The sequence below is a fragment of the Euprymna scolopes genome, chromosome 21 (assembly GCF_053919585.1).
Source record: "Euprymna scolopes isolate OS-2025 chromosome 21, ASM5391958v1, whole genome shotgun sequence".
Classification (NCBI taxonomy): domain Eukaryota; kingdom Metazoa; phylum Mollusca; class Cephalopoda; order Sepiida; family Sepiolidae; genus Euprymna; species Euprymna scolopes.
In genome coordinates, this window is record NC_136502.1 from 108546585 (window position 1) to 108561285 (window position 14701).

General features: G+C 33.1%; 1 protein-coding gene across 1 annotated transcript in view; it reads right to left on the reverse strand.

The window, feature by feature from the left end:
- LOC145242992 (protocadherin gamma-C4-like) overlaps positions 1 to 14701 on the reverse strand; it is a 314328-nt gene that overhangs the window by 2570 nt on the left and 297057 nt on the right. The gene's annotated exons all lie outside the window — the stretch shown is intronic.

Consider the following 14701-nt stretch of genomic DNA (forward strand, 5'->3'; position numbering starts at 1 on the left):
GTTATCGAAGGCAAGATAAGTTACTTTTCCACCAAACTGGATATATTTTTCGTGTTTTTATTCAATGTAGCATATTTATTCAGCTCGAAAAACGGGTTTGTATTACTGTACACATAAATTCGAAAAAGTTGTCAAAAACCAAATATATAACAAATACATGTTATCAAAGGCAAGATAAGTTACTTTTCTACCAAACTGGATATATTTTTCGTGTTTTTATTCAATGTAACATGTTTATTCAGCTCTAAAACCATACGGTGTTTACCGATGTATTGGAAAATTCAAGATGGCGCCTCACTCCCTCTTTAACACGGTAAGTTTGGGAAAAGGTGTTATAAATAAAAAACTAGAAAAAATACTATTAAAAACCCGCCGAATATATGTCAACCTATGTCACGGTAACATATTGAGCGAGTTTTTAACAGTATTTTATTCAGTTTTTTATTTATAACACCTTTTCCCAAACTTACCGTGTTCAAGAGGGACTAAGACGCCATCTTGAATTTTCCAATACATCGGTAAACACTGTATGGTTTTCGAGCTGAATAAACATGTTACATTGAATAAAAATACGAAAAATATATCCAGTTTGGTAGAAAAGTAACTTATCTTGCCTTTGATAACATTTATTTGTTATATATTTGTTTTTGGCAACTTTTTCGAATCTATGTGTACAGTAATACAAACCCATTAAAAATATTGTTTTTGATTTTGAAAAAATATTGTGGTTCATTTGTATTTAAAAATATTGTGGTTCATTTTGATTAAAAAAAAATCATTTTGATTAAAAAAATTGTTTAATTTTAATATTTGTTTATTGTCTTAACTCATATCAAATGTTTTGCTTGTGTTCTGCTTCAAATATTCATATTCTTACATGCATAATTTTCATTTAATTTTATTAAATAAACTTCAATTTTACTACAAATCAAATCGTGTTCCTTCACTTTTTAAAATGTAATTTATAAGTAATTAAAGAACGCATTCTAATCTTTAAAATCTATAATACAACGAAATATTTAATTGCTTATAATACTTAAACAAACAACTTGTGTTTTTTTTATTATTTTTTTATTATTAATATTAGATGAGTTTCAGTATAAATCATCGTGTTCTTTATTTCAATCCAATTTGGAAGTTTTGTAAATGTATATGATGTTTATAATGACCTATGATTGCGTATTTATATACATTATTTTCCCTATCCTTCTGTTCATCGTACATTTTTTACTCCCAAACTTAAACATGGTGGGTGCATAGAATTCATTTACCGATACAAAAGAAATGATAAGTAAATAAATCCATAAATAAATATTATAAATGGTTTATTTTAATACTTGCCAGGATGCGGAGGAAAATGAATGAAGGGGGAGGGGAATGAAATAAAAACATTTTGGAAACAGATTAAGTTTGAAAGAATTGCTTTGCACAGAAAGAAATTAATGAAAAAAGAATAAAATTAAATTTCTTTTCCTTCTTGATTTCTTTTAGTTTTTTATGAAAAAGGAAGTCAAAATTAAGACTATAAAAAACAATTTTTATTAAGAGCGAACCTCAGTCGTCAGGTCTGTAAAAAAAACGTGGAATAATCAAGAAATGTTTTCTAATACATTTTTTTTTTTTTTACTTATGTGTTCATTTGTCTCTTTGAAGTTCGTTTGTTTAATATATCGGTTTGCAATATCACTTTGTCATTCTGTCAGACTCAAATTTTAAATCTACATATCTATAAAAGTGAAAGTGTGTGTGTGTGTGTGTGTGTGTGTGTGTGTGTGTGTGTGTGTGTGTGTGTGTGTGTGTGTACATTTCCCTACGAAATAACTCTGTCAATTTTTAGTCTACAGACTCGAAATTATACAGGGTACTGAGATTTGGAAAAATCTATGTGATAGGTTTTTAGCCAGAAATTTGGCGATTAAGGGGTCAAAGTTCAACGATTTGAGCTTTGAGAACTCTAGCAAACTTCTCCGACAATTTTGGGTCTACACCCTTGAAATTTTAGATATAGGTTCCGTGGACATGGATCTAACTTAATAACTTGATTTGAGGCCAAAAAAATAAATTTTCAGGGGTCATAATAGGGGTCAAAGTTTAAAAAATTACCCCTTTTTTTTTGCTCAGCATACACCTCCAAACACCCGGGCAACGCCGGGCACCCATGCTAGTATATATATATAGCATGAAGAATAAGTTAGTTGAAGATGTTCAAATTTGGATTTTCTGAACAAAAGGCTAAGAAAAAACATTTTTACCCCCACCTCTGAAATAAATAATAAAAACAGACAATTTTAGAAGAAGAGCACTCTGGTCGATCAAAAAATGCCTTGGTGACCCTGTTGGCATTTGCCAATGGAGGCGCAATAAACTAATCTCTTCTCAAAGTGTGAGAAAGTAAAGCCTTGGAGAATGGACCTCCTAGAACTGCACAGGCCAATACCACAGTTCAACAGAGACCAAGTCACTTTAACAATAGTCTAAACTCTGAAATAGATCAATAAAAAAGATTTAAAATATATATCTATATAGTATGAAAACTAAGTGAGTTGAAGATGCTTAAAGTGGGATTTTCTGAATAAAAAGCTAAGAAAAAACATTTTTAATCCCCACCACGAAATAAACAATAAAAACAGATAGTTTTAGAAGAAGAGCACTCTGGCCAACCAAAAATGCCTTGGCAGCCCCGTTGGCATTCTCCAATAGAGGTGCAATAAACTAGTCCCTTCTGAAAGTGTGAGAAAATAAAGCTTGGGAGAATGAACCTCCTAGAACCGCACATAACTATACCACAACCCAACAGAGAACAAGTCACTTCAACAAAGCTTCAACTGCTGCCCCATCAGCGAAATGTTGCATCCCTCTGCCTGTTTTACAAGTATTTTAATGGTAGGTCTCCAACAAATTACAAGCTCGACGTAAATACCCCCGACAAACCCAACAAGCAGCAAAATCCCACCCCTACACAATAGAAATCCCCAGATGTAAGAAAGCTTTTTGCACTAACAATTTCTTCCCTAGGAATGCTAGACTTTGGAATTCCCTTCCAGGTTCCTGCTTCACTGACTATACTGACACGCAGAAGTTCAAATGCAATGTAAACAGACATCTTGCTGCTCAACTCCCTGCATAGTGATAGTAGCCTCCTACATCAAAGTGGCACTGTGCCTTGTTTGGGGTGAAAATGCAAAAAAAAAAAAAAAAAAAAAAAAACAATGACGTAGACCCTGCCAGTCTGATTTTGGTGTGATTGTAACGCTGTTCCTTATTTGTGATCTTTGTCTAGCATACATCCTGTTTACAATATCATGTCATATCCATCTGTACAGATACATGTTAATTAATATTTATACTAGTAATATACCCACCAATATTTTAAAAAAACATTGCACTTGTACTCCCTCGACGTACATATCCTCTGACAAACCCATTTAATAACAAAATCCCACCCCATCACTATAAATGCCATAAAGCCTTATACCGTAATAGTCTTTCCTCAGACTAACGTTGTATTGCATTTTTTAATGGTTCAGAATAATCTTCCGTAACATTTTAATGGACCCCAACACGTTGTAGATGAAAATCACGCAAAGAAACAGAGGAAAGGGAAAAGAAAAGAAATCCAACAGTACTTTTTTCTTTTATTCTAGATATTTCCAACAATGCACTGCCTCTTGTTTTAAGCAGTTCACTTCTCTCATCGACATCTCATTTTAAGATGCTCTCATCACCTACGTGTTGCTCACTGTTATTTTCCTGCCAAGTTTTGAAAACGAGCTTCTCCGTCCTTTTTCAGCCATATGTCAAACACGTGTTTCTCCAAACTTCAGCCACATGTCGAACATGTGCTTCTCCAAACTTCGGCCACATCTTGAACACGTGCTTCTCTGAACTCTGGTCACATATTGAACACATGCTTTTCTGTTGCTTCACCGACCATCTGTTCTTTCGTCTCCGCTGTGACGTCACTATGTGCAGCCGGCTTCGGCATATACATATGTTAGCTGTTATATGGCTGCTGCTGCTGCTGTTGCTGCTGGCAGCGTTAGCGGCCCTGTTACATGATAAGCCTATACGGCAGCTAATGTGGCTGGTTCAGATACCTACCGAACCATATGACCAATCATAATGCTAAAAAAAAAAAAAGAAACTACCAAAATTTTTAGCTGCACAAATCCCTTTCTCATCTCTTCACGTCTTCCTCGTCTTTTAAAATTGGTCGCTGTTTATGTATGCAAACAACTAACACTTACAAAACTCCACAACGCAAATCATGCACTTTTTCCTTGCTGTAAACTAGCAGGGCTACTCGGCGTTGCCTGAGGCTATAAAAAAAACTAAATAGCTAGATATCTTATGCACTTCAAATCCAGTATTTTCAGTATCTATAAAATTTTGCATGGCTCAAAGACATTTGACCATATTTTTAAACATTTATTTATTTATTTATTTGAGAACGGTTATCCTCATCTCCATAGTTATTATTTCTCACCACGTTTTAGCATTCTTCAGGTGTTTTTTTCCTATGAAAATAGTGTCTGTTGTAGTTTGAATATAGAACTGACCCAAGTGAGATAAATATTCAGAAAATAATATCATGCTACATAGTTCAATGCAAATAATAAAATTACATTGTAAGAGATAATCTTTAATTTACTCCTTCAGTACAACAACTCTTCGTAAACAATGTTTGTTTTTTTTGCCCTGTTTCTTTTGAATGTTCTCTTTTTGGCATAACGTTTCATTGATGTCTGTCTTTGATGAAGAATTGTTACATGTCAAAATTACTATGAGCTTTGTTTCTCGTACGATTACAACAATGATCCTATATAATTATGATATTCGAAAATTAGGCTACATCAAAGGGAGACCACTCTCACATTTTTGTCCACGAGTGCCAGATGGACCTTAAATTTTGAGAATTTGGCCTTCAAAAATTGTATTTGGCCTTTTTCAAAGTGTAATGAAGGAAGAACAAGCAGAAGATTATATAGCTAGTAATAATATTATTATTTTTTTATGTATCTATATCAAATTTTATGTCAATATTTTCAGTGTTTACTTCGACAGTGCTCAATATGTAAATAAAGCTAAGTAGTAAATTATTAACATATATGGTTGGTTGGTTGGTTTTTGTTTTACAGCATATCAACCCTTTTCAGGTTATTTAATGCCAAATCCAGTTATCTTGAAGAAAAATTTTTAATAGAATATTTTTTTTCAAGTCCGTTTCTATTTAACCCATAGTCGGGACCCTAACAGGTACTACCACTCCAGGTTAGAGTAGACCTGGGAGCAATGGCAATTAAAGGGTGGCTCCACATTCCCCAAAGCCCACAAGCTGGGGCCTCACGACCGGATATAGTTTAAGGTCATATCCAGGACCAGAAAATATATGTGATACTTAATTATGGTTATCGTACTTGACGCACTGTATTTAGATTTTAGTTTTGATCACAGCTGGAGCATTTTTTTTTTTTATTTACAAGAACTAAACTGTTTAGAAAAAAGTATAATACTTACATGCACATGCCTCAGTTTTTCCGGGGTTTTTTTTTTGTTTGTTTGTTTTTTTTTGTACTTTTTTAAAAAGGAATTTAGTGTTACACTTAATACCGGGCAACGCCAGGAACATCTGCTAGCATGTTTAAAAAGTGTTAATAAATAACTGCACACTACTATAGACTTATAATTATCTTATTACGAGTGTACTCCTTCCATTAAAATGACGGAAAACCTTATGCTTCGCCAGCGTTCGCCCTAATATTCATATTTATATAAAACTAGCAGGGTGACCCGATGTTGCCCGGGATTGAATAAGGATCAACGAATATTTCACATTCTCATATTTTTATTGTCACCGAAATCGGTGAAATCGCCCAATTTTTTAATTAAATCGATTGATTGTCTGCTCTAGTTGGGGACCCATCGCAGTGCACCAGGAGAAATTTTGTCATGCCTTTCTGCAGTGACTTAGTTTACAATATATTGTAGTCTATATTGCACTGTAGAGAACCTACTGTTGATTTTATAAAATGTTTTTTGTACATACTATGACTTGAATTAAAGTTTAAAATGCAACAAAGTATCACACTTCAATTGTGCACTAAACAGAAACATTCATTTTGAATACACCTGTCATATCAAAGAACCTACTGTTGATTATATATGTCTAGCCTTTCAGCTTGTGTGGTCATAAAGCTTATCAAATTCACTTGCGATGTTAGGCTGTGTAAGGTGTTAACTTTGGTCAAAACCACCTGTTCCTTTTTTGCATCGGATTTTTTCAGTTATCAATATTTATCAAAGACATTCTGATACAAAACTTATCTAAGAGCGCTGCCATGCACATAAAGTAACGTGTGAAATTTCATAAAAATCAGCCTAGCCATTTTCGAGTCAATACGGAACTCACTCACACACACATACACACAGACACACACAAAATTCCTTATATATAATAGTAAAAAGAACGTCTTAATTGGTGAAGAAAGAAAGTAAACCGCTCAAATTGGAAAAGTTAAAAAAAAACGTATCAAAAGAAAGAAAACGTCTCAATCTGGAAAGTAGATTAAAATGTTTCTTTTATTATTCAAGATCGCCCTGGTGGCGGGGGGGGGCGCCTGACTTGCTATTCGCTTTATGTTTTTCCTTAAACATTTGAAATGATTTTATCCAGCAGTTTTTTTTTCTTGCTTACTTTTGTATGATGGGATGAGTACATACATACATACATACATACATATATATATATACACATATATAATTATTTACTAGAATAACTATTAACTACCTAGAGACACTAGTGTTTCATCCTTTTGGGAATAATCAGTGCAGGGTGTTACGATTAACACTGGTCGATAGATTCAAACCCGGCAATGAAGCCATCTCCATTAGCAAGGACCAAATCCATATATATATATATATATATATATATATATATATATATATATATATATATATATATATATATATATATATATACTAGCAGTTCAGCCCGGCTTTGCTCAGGCTCTATGTACTGTTCATAACTTTATGTATGTGCATATATATATATATATATATATATATATATTTAAAAATTTGAAATACCCTTTATGTCAAATTTCACATGTTTAGACCCAAAATTGGCTGAATAGTTTGTTAGAAACTGCAAAGGTCAAATCTTTTGAACTTTGATTCCTTGCCAGCCTAATTTTCGGCCAAAAACTGATTAAAAAGCTTGCCCTATGTCTTAATACACTTTATGCAAAATTTTGAATGTTTCGACCAAAAAATTGGCTGAGAAGTCAATTTTTTTAAACTTTGACCCGAATTTTGATCCCTTAACATTTATTGTTTTGGGCTCAAATCAAATTAAATGTCTGATCCATGCTCAAGTTACCTACATCTAAAATTTCAAGTGTTTAGTCCCAAAATTGGCAGAGGAGGTTGGTAGAGTTTTCAAAGGTCAAATCGTTGAACTTTGACCCCTTGACAACTAAATTTCTTGCCAAAAACTAATTAAAAAGATTTTCCGAAATCTCAATACCACTTATGTCAAATCTCGAGTCTGTAGACTGAAAATTGACAGAGTAATTTGGTGGGGAAATTACACAGACAGACAGACACACGGACAGGCAATTTCACTTTTATATTCTTAAGTATTATACACACACACACACACACACACATATATATATATATATATATATATATATATATATATATATCTTTATTCGATTTACTCTCCTAAATGTAAATCCACTGAAAATCTACACTCAATAGTATAGATAAATATCTTGTTATAAAGAAATAAAAAAAAATAATAAAACGGGAATTAATAGGAAAAGTGTTAAATATTGACAGACAACCCCGGGAAGAAAAGGCATTCAATGGGTTGCACACACGCAAATAGATTCAATGTGAAGAATTCAGGAACTTCCACCATTGCCTAACAAAATGCATAATTTGGCCTATAAATATGCGAGATGATATCAGTCAAAAGGTTGAAACAATAGACAATGGAAATATTAAACATTGCAATAGGAAAAGAATGTTTTTATAAATGGAATCGTCACAAAGAAAAAGTCAGACAGTCGGTCAGAGAGAGTCAGGTTGTGTACCATTTTTTTACCGGCCGACATCAGACACAACCATGCACCCCACTCCGTACGCCTTTTAGAAACGTTAAAACACAGAGTAATAAGTTATAATCATTAGCTGACTTGTCGGTATGAAATAAAAGCAATATATTTTTTGTAGATCAACTGTGTTGTGATTTTTACTTCACTGTGTATGTATTTGTACCAGCGAGAAAAGTAGATGTTAACATTTATATAGACTCGACAAATGCATTTTTAACAACCGGTCATAGCGAATATATACAAAAGTTGATGGAATTTTATACAAAGAAGTTTTAGCCCCTGCTCCTCTCCTTGCCCTTTAATCCCATTTCTGTACTCTCTCCTAATCTTTCTTTCTCTTTATTATGATTTTTAAATCCTTTTGAGAAAACAAAGAAACTTCGTAAAAAAGAATGAAGATTTAAATTCTGTTTTTATTGTTTAAAAATATCTGACCTGAAAAAGTTGCTTCTATGAAATAATTGTAGTAGAAACATGTATGCGTATATGTAGCCAATAATTTTTGTATACAAATAAGTGTACACTGGTCTTTATTACATAGTGCAAGTGGTTGTTTCGTTTTCCTTGACTATTCTTGGCCTTTCGGACAGAAACAAAGTGTAGTATCTGTTTTGATAGCATACTTTATCTTTCCAAAATAAGTGAAAGAGAAATACTTTGAGACTGAGGAGATCTTTTCTGAGGAGCTTGATTTTTCTCTACATTACAAACCGGCTTTATGACTTACTTTGACCCTTTGGGGAGAAAATAAATAGGGATCCTTTTTACATTCATTATGGATGACATCTTTGAATCACGTCTCTGCATCATTGTAAAAATATGATTGTTTGGCCAAAATCCTATATTAGACTGACCGATTGCATTGACTGACCGATTGCATTGACTGATCGATGGCGTTGGGTGTCATCAGTTTCAAATTAATAGAGTGCCGGATGTTGCGGTCGCCACAGGCCCTAGATCTTCAGGGCTCTGACGTTCAAGTAAGGAATCAGGTTTCTTTTTATTCCTGATGATCTATAAGAATGTCTTGATCAAGATTTGGTTCACTTCTACGACTTACTCAAAACCGACAATGCATTTATTACGAGTCCTACAAAAACGCCTTTGGCTTGCAATTCTGTTCACAGACAAAAATCTCATAGTTTGGGATCAATTTCTTGAAATGTGTAAATCACTCTACACGTCTGTCACTCACTTATGATGGGCAATGGTAGAAGAGCGAAACATTCTTCAAACTAAAACAGAATCAATAACGAGGGGGAAAAAAACAATATATCCCTATTGTTGTTATCTATATAATAAAAGTAAACGTACGTGTGTCCGGCTTGTTTCAATAAGCACATATGCTAATAAAATTTTATAACCAAAGAAGGGCTTGAGCTTAATAATACCTGATAATAATCTTTAACATAAACGGCAGTTGTCTGTATTTATGTTTTTATGTCTGACTATAACTAAAAAAAAAAAACAACTCTAAACTATACCTCCCACATATTGGGTAGATATTTTATTGACCGACAATGCGCCAGAATAATCTATTATATTATAAAACTCAAATCGTCTTGCTTGGGCGTTAAAACCATCCATCTGATTTACAGCTTCCAGTTTGAAAAATTCTGCGCATGCGTAATAAAATAAAAACAAAGCCATGAAAGCTTTTCTAATCGAGAATTTTTCACGTTTAAAATATGCAAATAAAAACAAAACTAAATTCCTTTGTTATTTTTTTTATTGGCATTTTACGAATTTTATTTATATTTTTCATTGCAACTTGGAATCATTTTCAAACAAAAACAAAACAAATGTTTACGATTTAATCTATTTAAAGTCTTTTATATATTCTGTAATTGATAGTTTAAAGACGTTAAAATTATTCAGATAAGCTTGCCCAGTCGTTGAAACCGTGTTAATAAAAAGGAACTACCTAGCTATCGGCCCTGTCGGTGGGGCATTAGAATACGCCGACTGCCCCCCTGCAGAGGGTAAAAGTCCCTCAATGGGGGTCCTGGATATGACCTTAAACTATATCCAGTGGTGAGGCCCCAGCTTGTGGGCTTTGGGGAGTGTGGAGCCACTCTTTAATTACCATTGCTCCCAGGTCCACTCTGACCCGGAGTGGTAGTACCTGTTAGGGTCACAACTATGGGTTAAATAGAAACCGACGTGAAAACAACAAATATATCCTATTAAAAAAAATTTTTCTTCAAAATCTTTGGATTCGGTATTAAATAACCCGAAAAGGGTTGATATGCCGTAAAACAAAAACAACCAACCAACCTATCAACACATAACAACATAACCTTTTTTTTAATATATATAAATGGAACATAACAAAAAATCGTACAATGCATAACTGTTAATAAAGGCAATAAAATTAACATAGTGTTATATTGTTATTATTGTTATTAAATATACGAGTCTTAAGTGTTCATGCTTAGTAAGAGATATTCGAAGGTTCATGCGTGTGATCATGTTGTGAGATATGGAGACATTAACACGTATATATAAAGAGAGAGAGATTGTTCATGTTATGAGAGATTCCTATATTTTAAATGTTCATTCCTTAGATGTGTTGAAGAAGGAGAAGCCCTTTGAGTAGTGTTCAGACAGTCTTAGTGTAGATATGAAATGTAGAATTTATATTGTCGATATGAGATGTCGAGACGTGTATGTAATGACATTTTATAACACAGATATATAGACATATAATACAATTTTCACTTTACCTTTTTGATAGAATCACAAACACAAGACAACGTTTTATAAAACACATGATGGGTTTATTTCTTCACACGACCGGCCGTAGTTTTGTTCATCAAGAATTCAAAGCTTCACATTTTAGTTTCAAAGTGATCATCTCGCTTCCTAGACGTTCGAATTCCCAGACCCTCTCTGAGTTTCTCACTGACTGTCTCTAACTAACTAACTCTCACTTCCTATATTGATAAATCCATGCATGTCCGGCCACGTGAGCAAAATTCACGTGTTTCAACATGCGCGAGTCGCACGTTTCCCGAACATTCTGATTTTCCAATAACCTATTTTTTCTTTGTTATTTTTACAAAAGAATTCAACCTACATATCTAATTTATTTAACCCATATTTTATTATCCAGATTCTTTCTAACAATTGAATAGTTTATTATTTCATCAGAATTAACAATTTACTGGACATTCCATTTAAACCTATTGTTCTTTAAAACTTATGCCCAGGGTTCGATTTCTGCTTTCTCTCATTTTATTTTCATTTTAACTAATCTCTCTATTTTTATACTTACATGAAAAGGGGACAGCCCTTATCATGTAACATCAGTTAACTGGTTTGTTAAGAAAAAACAAAAAAGTTTAAAACCATTTAACCGGTAAATACTGTTTCTCACTATAACGGTAACCACACGCAATAGCAGTTACTTTTCTTACATATTTACTTTAAATTTTATGATTTAAACTATTTTGAAGCCCTTTTCATTGCATTATATTCCGTAATTGTCAGGTTAAAGATATTAAAATCACTTGCAAATGCTGATTAATACTTCGAAGATTATGCAAATAATAGACTTTTTAGTCTGTTAAAAACGGGCAAAAGTTAACTCTTGACTTGTGATAAGTACTTTCGTTAAGAGTCGCACTTCTTTGTTTATAAAGTCATTCGGCGGAAGTGACGTCAGACAAATTTTAAGGTACGGATGACCAACACTGTATATAATGTATTTTTTTAAGCAAATATAAAAATAGAAGTTTTGATAAGTTTTTACCTGGTTTCAACCTTAACATCCTTTAAAATTATGATTTTTACATGGTTTTTGATGCTATAAAACGAATATCATATTTAACTTTTCTGCAAATCAGTAGTTTTTCAGATATTAAGCAATGTGATTTCTCATGTTAAAAGTGGTAGCCATTGTTGTATGCGCAAGCGCACATATTTTTTGACATAATTAATATACTTCCTATTACATAGGTAGCTATAACATATGCTGACACAACGGGTAACGGGTAGTCTAGTAATATCTAAAAATGAGAAAAAATATTAATTCTTTGAGACTAAAATGGTGCAGAGTTGTCCGGGAGGTCGGTTTTTTCAGCCAGTTGACGTACTAACTGAAGGGAAATAATTATTTTTTTAATCAAGGTGTTAATTTCCTTATGCAGACTCGTTCCTCAAGGAATCTATAAAAGTGAGTTGTCTGTGCGTGCGTGTGAAAATAACTTTTCGGGGTCTTTTCCGGTAAGTAAACTAATGATGCTAAACTTCGAATAGGATCGTAGCTGAAACATGTGCGAACATATATAGACAGAATTTAGGTACAAAGAAATTTATACTAAAAGCTAGTTCTACTTATTGATTGCCATTTTATAAATGCTGTCCTAACAACACTCCTAAACCCAAATTCTATAAAGACCATATATATATATATATATATATATATATATACTGTAAGAATTTTTTTTTTTTTAGTTAGTTATTTCGAACACTTTTTTGTTTATAAAAAAGAACAATCTTTTGTAGCAGAACAACCTTCCGTTTTTTGAACGAAGGCAATTAAAAACCAACAAGTTATTCCATCCAAAAAACAAATAATATTCAATTATAATTACAAACACAATAAAAGACAATACTTATGTCGATTTGAAGTTTGGTACTTTCCAAAACAGTTGTTCTGGAGGTGAGGAGAAGTGTTTTCTTTTCTTGCAGTAAATTCTTTTGAGCTCCTCTGGTTCGTCCAGTAAATTCTTTTTTTTTTTATTATTCTGCTTGTTTAAGGTTCTATTTCTTATATATAGCTTCTCCTCAAGTCATAGTGGGTAATTTGCATAAAGTCACTTATGCAAATTACATAAAAAAGTCTTAAAAATAATACATATACCGCTCCCCATGTAGGGGTACCAAATTGGTTAAAGGGAAAATTATTCCCGACTCACATCTGAGTAAAAATGCACTTTCGTAAATAATTGAATTCATTCAAAACGTATCGCAAATACAAAATCAAATAACACACACACACACACACACACATATATATATATATATATATATATATATATATATATATATATATATATATATATATATATATATATATAGTTTTAAATAAAATACTAGGCGGAAGTTTCTCGAGAGCTCTTTCGGCTATCATCTCGTCAGGAGTAAATCGATAGCAATCTAAATAATATTGTAACGAAAATAAAGAGTTCTATTGTGGAACTTATTTAATGTGCCAACGTACGGGGACATTAATTAAATTTATTTACGTTTTTAAACGTAAATAAATTTAATTAATGTCCCCGTTTTTAAACGTAAATAAATTTAATTAATGTCCCAGTACGTTGGCACATTAAATAAGTTCCCCAATAGAACTCTTTATTTTCGTTACAATATTATTTAGATTGCTATCGATTTACTCCTGACGAGATGATAGCCGAAAGAGCTCTCGAGAAACTTCCGCCTAGTATTTTATTTAAAACTATATACAAATTCTGTACCTCAAACATTTATTTTTATATATATATATATATATATATATATATATATATATATATATATATATATATATATATATATATATAACGTGAAATATTTACATTTCAAATCAAAAGATTTTTATTATTCTATGTAAGACAAAGAATACATTTGAAATATTATAACTCCTTATCCTATAGGATTTCGATGTCTACAATCTCTTCAGAGGAGAAAATATTAGCAAATAGTTATAATGGTTTACATCTTATTTGCTAAAGTCAGTGAGACATGGAAAATGAGCAATTAAAAATTGTTTAAGTATTTAAATGCCATAGAGTAAGGAAAGTTAATGAAAAGGATATAAAAATTCATATCCAAATTGCATGGTAAAATCCGAAAGGAATGTCTTTGATAGTACCTATTTACCTATTTACTATGCCTCCCCACGGGACAGAGTTAGACACCAGGGTCGTTTTTTAACGTGGAGAAAAGGTACACAAATAAAAATTGTCTCAGTCGTGAAGGATTTCTCCTCCACTGAAAGAGAACAAGAAATAGAAGTGCAGCATCTGGAGAACAGATGGTATTTATTTGCTCCCCCACCGAGCAAATTAGGCACAAGGCCGATTTTTAATGTGAGGAGTGAAGGGAGGGGGAAGGGAAAAAGGGGACCAGCTCCCGAGAGGTGGGAAATGGGAGCTGGTTAAAGGTCAGGCATGTGGGGTTGCCCCCACATCTGGTCTTTGCTAGTCATAGCTAGTCATAGCTTGCAGTATCTGCCGGAACAGATGGTATTTATTTGCTCCCCCACCGAGCAAATTAGGCACAAGACCAATTTTTAATGTGAGGAGTGAAGGGAGGGAGAAGGGAAAAAGGGGACCAGCTCCCGAGAGGTGGGAAATGGGAGCTGGTTAAAGGTCAGGCATGTGGGGTTGCCCCCACATCTGGTCTTTGCTAGTCATAGCTAGTCATAGCTGCAGTATCTGCCGGAACAGATGGTATTTATTTGCTCCCCCACTGAGCAAATTAGGCACAAGGCCATTTTTAATGTGAGGTAAAAACCAGCTCCCCTAAAAGTAGGCAAAAAGGGGGCACTCTGGTTACCAAAAATAATAATTGTC